This window comes from Oncorhynchus mykiss, chromosome 17 (assembly GCF_057628025.1).
Source record: "Oncorhynchus mykiss isolate SJ-2025 chromosome 17, ASM5762802v1, whole genome shotgun sequence".
NCBI classification, from domain to species: domain Eukaryota; kingdom Metazoa; phylum Chordata; class Actinopteri; order Salmoniformes; family Salmonidae; genus Oncorhynchus; species Oncorhynchus mykiss.
The window spans coordinates 19,628,567-19,635,003 of NC_143038.1; the positions used below are offsets into that span (position 1 = coordinate 19,628,567).

Below are 6,437 nucleotides of genomic sequence, written 5' to 3' on the forward strand. Positions count from 1 at the left end.
TGACATCTTCAACCCTGAGAATGTTTTCATCCTGGAGGAGACTGTACAGGAGGAGGCACAAGCAAATCCATGTTATTTCTAAGGCTGTTGTTTATTTCAAGACACAATAGGTCATCGCTGGATATACAGTTGGCAATATACAGTATATGCAGTGATTCTTGAATAGACCTATAGCCTAATAGATGTCTTAATTGTTTTCTACCAAAAGGAAAGAACGGTTAGTACAGCATGCCAAACTGACCCCTGGGTGCCAGAGTGTTCCTGTGCTGCAGTGGAGGAGAGGTCCACTGGGACCATCACTAAAGAGCTCGGGGCCCAGCTAGATTGTGCTCATGACCATCAGTATACAACAGAGGCCTGCCCCTATACGCCACAGATGGAGCTGACGGAGAGTGAGAGTGAGATCAATGAAGACCAGAACTTGCTGTATGAACCCGAGAGCTCAGAATCACAGTCATCACAGTGCGAGCCAAAATATGCTATCGAAGAGTGTGTGCAAGATCCGAAACACATAGTCTATTATAGCAAGCTGAAGGAGTTGTTCAATGTCTGCCATGAGCCATGATGTCGAGCTGGTGTCATCAGTTCATCCCCGAAAATAAATGGTTTTGCCATCACCATGGAGACAGTGTGTCTTGGGCCACAGGAGGAAGTGGGAGTCCCAGACCAGAGTGGGGAAGTTGTTTGCGAGGAATCTGTTGTTGCAATCAGTGGTCTTCCTTACTGGTGGCTCCCACTCCACTTTTGTGGAAACATGTCACCTCCTAAGCCTGGTGTCCATGTCGCTGCGACAGTTCGCAAACCAACAGTACATCTACATTGTGCCAGAGGATAACTACACGTGGACACAGCACACGGAGGCCAATTAATTACTTAAAAATCATACAATGTGAGTTTCTGGATTTTTGTTTTAGATTCCGTCTCTCACAGTTGAAGTGTACCCAATGACAAAAAATTACAGACCTCTACATGCTTTGTAAGTAGGAAAACCTGCAAAATCGGCAGTGTATCAAATACTTGTTCTCCCCACTGTAGGTACCTTTTTAGGATAATACAATCATTATTACTAACAGTCCCATGGATGCAGTATTGAAACCCTGGCCACTGACAGGCATCCAAGTGTGAGGGTGCATTTGAGGGGCTCACATGCTGATACCTGGCATGAGTATGACCTGTGGCACATTGCCAAAGGTGTGAGGAAACAGCTGGTGTTCATCAGGAAGCCAGAGGTACTGTCATATATAAAATCAGAACTATATGATTATGAAGTTAGTGACTCAGGGGTCTCATTTATTCCCTGCATGTCAGGTACTGCCATGGGTGAGGGCATTACTGTGCCGCCACTGCCGGTGGGAGTGTCACAAATGAACACACTCACCCCCCCCACACACACACACCTGAAGAAGAGGGAATGCGACCCTGGATGAACATATCGTTGGCATATCGTACTGCAACATTTTGAGTAAATTAATAAGCACATTTTTCAAATCCTTGTTTTAGTTTTTTTGTGCATCCCTATGTGAATAACTACAACCAATTATTTGAAATAAAATCAGACAGTAGAACTCAGTAGAAGTAGAACTCGAGAGTGTACATGCCCTGTACACTAAATACGTGGCCAAGAGGAACACGTTTGGCCAGCTGAGGATGATCGCAAACTCCAAGTGGCTGCCTTGGACCACAATTATTCAGTGGACAGACAGCAGGCTACAACAAAAGAGGGAGTGCTGCGTTTCAGGCAACAGTTTCCAGGGAGTTTGTGGTGAAACCCATCAAGGAGGAGAAGACATGGTGTTTCCCTTCTGAGCTCCTACATGGCACCGTTGACCGCGGTGCTAATGGTAAGTGCATTATATTATGTCAAATGTAGACATATAGAGAGAAATGACCTAAAATGATTTGTGTAACTTATATCCGTCTCTAGGACCATCCCAGCGGACTCTCCTGAGTGCCCAAAGAGAGAGAGTGGCGGTCACTTTGGGGGAGCGGGATGGTGTTTCCCGAAATTGGAGAAGGAGCAGGCCGTTCAACAGCAAATTCAAAGATACACACATCCATAAAGGGAATCGGAGTGGAATTGTTTTTCCACTGATTTTCTTTTACCCGTTTCAATGGACGTGCAACCTTGTCCCAGACCTGCTGTTTCGACTCTCTCCTTCTCTCCCGGACCTGCTGTCTCGATCTATGAATGCGCAGCTATGAAAAGCCAACTGACATTTGCTCCTGAGGTGTTGAACTGTGACACCCTCTATAACCACTGTGGTTATTATTTTGATGTAAAAAGGGCTTTTGTAAAATACGATTGATTGATTGTTTGCATGGCAACATGCTGTGTATTTACTAACTGTCTGAGTGATGTGACATTTTTAGAGTATCTGTAACATATTTTGGTGTGTATTTAATCTGTAACTTAACTTAAAGTGGCAATCAGCAGTAGAAACAATAACAAAGTGTCCTTCCTGCTCCTCTTCCGGTAAAAAGCTGAGGGATGGAGCTGGAGAAATGTAATTAGGGCTGGGTGATATATTTGAGTTTGTTTTAGCACGATATGGAAAATGCCTGTATCGCAAGAATCAAGGTTCTGTTTTAATTTTTTTAAATGTTTTATTTCACCTTTATTTAACTGCAACCTGGCCAAGATAAAGCAAAGCAGTTCGACACATACAACAACACAGAGTTACACATGCAGTAAAACAAATACAGTCAATAATACAGTAGAAAAATAAGTCTACATACAATATGAGCAAATGAGGTGAGATAAGGGAGGTAAAGGTAATAAATAGGCCATGGTGGCGAAGTAAATACAATATAGCAATTGAAACACTGGAATGGTAGATTTGACAGTAAATGAGTGTGCAAAGTAGAAATACCGGGGTGCAAAGGAGCTAAATAAATACAGTAGGGAAGAGGTAATTGTTTGGGGTAAATTATAGATGGGCTATGTACAGGTGCAGTAATCTGAGCTGCTCTGACAGCTGGTGCTTAAAGCTAGTGAGTGTTTCCAGTTTCAGAGATTTTTGTAGTTCGTTCCAGTCATTGGCAGCAGAGAACTGGAAGGAGAGGCGGCCAAAGGAGGAATTGGCTTTGGGGGTGACAAGTGAGATATACCTGCTGGAACGCGTGCTACGGGTGGGTGCAGCTATGAGTGACCAGCGAGCAGAGATAAGGCGGGACTTTACCTAGTAGGGTCTTGTAAGGAGGCCACGGAAGGCCCTAGTGGGTTTGGCGACGAGTATGAAGCGAGGGCCAGCCAACGAGAGCGTACAGGTCGCAGTGGTGGGTAGTATATGGGGCTTTGGTGACAAAACAGATGGCACTTTGATAGACTGCATCCAATTTGTTGAGTACGGTGGTGGAGGCTATTTTGTAAATGAGATCGCCAAAGTCGAGGATTGGTAAGATGGTCAGTTTTACGAGGATATGTTTGGCAGCATGAGTGAAGGATGCTTTGTTGCAAAATAGGAAGCCAATTCTAGATTTAACTTTGGATTGGAGATGTTTTATGTGAGTCTAGAAGGAGAGATTACAGTCTAACCAGACACCTAGGTATTTGTAGTTGTCCACATATTCTAAGTCAAAACCGTCCAAAGTAGTGATGCTGGACGGGCGGGCAGGTGCAGGCAGCGATCAGTTGAAGCGCATGCATTTAGTTTTACTTGTATTTAAGAGCATTTGGAGGCCACGGAAGGAGAGTTGTAATGGCAATGAAGCTCGTCTGGAGGGTTGTTAACTCAGTGTCCAAAGAAGGGCCAGAAGTATACAGAATGGTGTCGTCTGCGTAGAGGTGGATCAGAGACTCACCCGCAGTAAGAGCAACATCATTGATATATACAGAGAAGAGAGTCGGCCCAAGAATTGAACCCTGTGGCACCCCCATAGAGACTGCCAGAGGCCCGGACAACTGGCCCTCAGATTTGACACACTGAACTCTGATGGAGAAGTAGTTGGTGAACCAGGCGAGGCAATCATTTGAGAAACCAAGGCTGTTGAGTCTTCCGATGGGGATGTGGTGATTGACAGAGTCGAAAGCCTTGGCCAGGTCAATGAATATGGCTGCACAGTATTGTTTCTTATCGATGGCGGTTAAGATATCGTTTAGAACCTTGAGCGTGGCTGAGGTGCACCCATGACCAGCTCTGAAACCAGATTGCATAGCATAGAGGTTCTGTTATAATGTTGTGACATTTCACAAATGCAGCATCTCACGGTCTCTTCTCTGTCTGCCCAATGTCGAATCATGTCCCAATTGCGTGACAACACGTGCACAGAGGTTATCCACCAATCACAACCCTAGACAGCCTTTCACAAATTGTAACCACGGCGGAGAAGTCTAGTGCGGTAAGAGTTCTGCCAAAATGGAAAGTGAGGAAGCCAGCTCAGCCTCTCGTGAGGATGAAATAATCCCCAAAAAGGGCAGCAATGTTTTTTCAGTAATATGGAAGTGTTTCCGGTTTAAGAGGTCCAATGTTAAGCAAACGAATGCCCTGTGCAAAATGTGTCAAGGCAATTGCTACGAAAAGCAGCGGCACAACCAACCTCTTCCATCACCTGCAACTGAAACACGCGGTGGAATGGGAGAAATGCATGAGACTACGCAATGCCGATTCCAGTCCCTTCCCAAAACGTCTGCTTAAAGATAAACTACCATAGCCGCCTCCTTTTCAAACGTAATCCCTTATGACAAGAAAAGTTTGAGGTGGAAGGAGATAACGGATGCAGTGACCTATTACATAGTGAAAGATACGGTCCCAATATTTACGGTAGAAAAGCCAAGCTTTAAAAATATGCTAGTTACAGTTGACCACAAATATCAGCTGCCAAGCCGCAAGTATTTCACGGAAGAAGCCCTGCCGCGATTATACACTGCTACCCGCGAAAGGGTCTCAGAGAAGCTGGCTAGTGTTTCTTATTTTTCCACCATAGCCAATCTATGGTCAGTTTGACAGTCCACTACATAAATGAAGACTGGAAATTGCAAAATGTCAGTCTCCAGACGTCTTACTTCGCCGATGATCATACGGGTGAAGTAATAGCCCAGGGTCTCAAAGACTGGCATCGCGGAAGATGAGCGAAGACCGACAGATGTGCATGACAACTGACAGCGGGAGCAATATGATTAAAGCATTGCACTTGAACAACTGGACCCGCCTGCAGTGCTTTGGTCACTTTGGGCGCCATCAGTGAGTGTGACGTTGGATAATTAAAGTGCATTCAAAAAAGTTATGTTCAGGCCAGCTGTAGGCTGATGTGTTAGTAGTTGTGTCATTCTGACAATCCAATAGCACATAACCACAGGCTCTATTAATTATAACAAATTAACTAAATTTAATACATTTTCAATCAAAATTATTTTATAAATTACATATTCAAACAGCTAGCGGTCAAACATTCCTTAACAATAGACGTGTGTGGGGGGGGGGGGGGGGGTTGGTTTGACAGGTCAACTGAATGCTGTTCTTGTCACATTATTGAAAATGCTGCCATTCTTAGAATCCTTTCTTTCTTCATTCTTTTCAGAGAATGGTGTGAAAGACCCACGAGTTGACCGTGCCGTTGGGTTGTGCAAGAAGGTGATCAGCACCTTTTCCTTCAGCTGGAGGAAGAGGAGAGACTTGTCTGTAGCACAGGCTGAGCTCAGTCTACCCACTCACCAGCTCATCACAAAGTCCCCAACCAGGTGGGGGTCAAGACAGAAGATGATAGAACGAATCCTGGAACAAGAAAAGGCCATAGCCCGGGTCCTGCCAATGTGAACCTAACCATAAACATCAATGCCTTTCTTTAAAATCAATACACAAGTATATATTTTTAAACCTGCATATTTAGTTAATATTGCCTGGTAACATTACTTTCTTTTTAACAAGGGAAATTGCGTCACCTCTCTTGCGTTCTGTGCAAGCATAGTCGGGGTACATGCAGCAGTTTGGGCCGTCTGGCTCATTGCGAACTGTGTGAAGTCCATTTATTCCTAACAAAGGCCGTAATTCATTTGCCAGAATTGTACATAATTATGACATAACATTGAAGGTTGTGCAATGTAACAGCAATATTTAGATTTAGGGATGCCACCTGTTAGATAAAATACAGAACGGTTCCATATTTCACTGAAAGAATAAACGTTTTGTTTTCAAAATTATAGTTTCTGGATTTGACCATATTAATGACCAAAGGCTCGTATTTCTGTGTTTCATTATGTTATAATTAAGTCTATGACTTGATATTTGATAGTGCAGTCTGACTGAGCGATGGTAGGCAGCAGCAGGCTCGTAAGCATTCATTCAAACAGCACTTCCGTGCGTTTGCCAGCAGCTCTTCGCAATTCTTCAAGCATTGCGCTGTTTATGACTTCACTCCTATCAACTCCCGAGATTAGGCTGGTGTAACCGATGTGAAATGGCTAGCTAGTTAGCGGGGTGCGTGCTAATAGCGTTTCAAAC

General features: G+C 44.2%; 1 pseudogene; it reads left to right on the top strand.

Moving 5' to 3' along the window:
* Positions 1-4,427: 4,427 nt before the first annotated feature.
* LOC149975854 (zinc finger BED domain-containing protein 4-like) lies at positions 4,428-5,841 on the top strand (annotated as a pseudogene).
* The last annotated feature ends 596 nt before the right edge of the window (positions 5,842-6,437 follow it).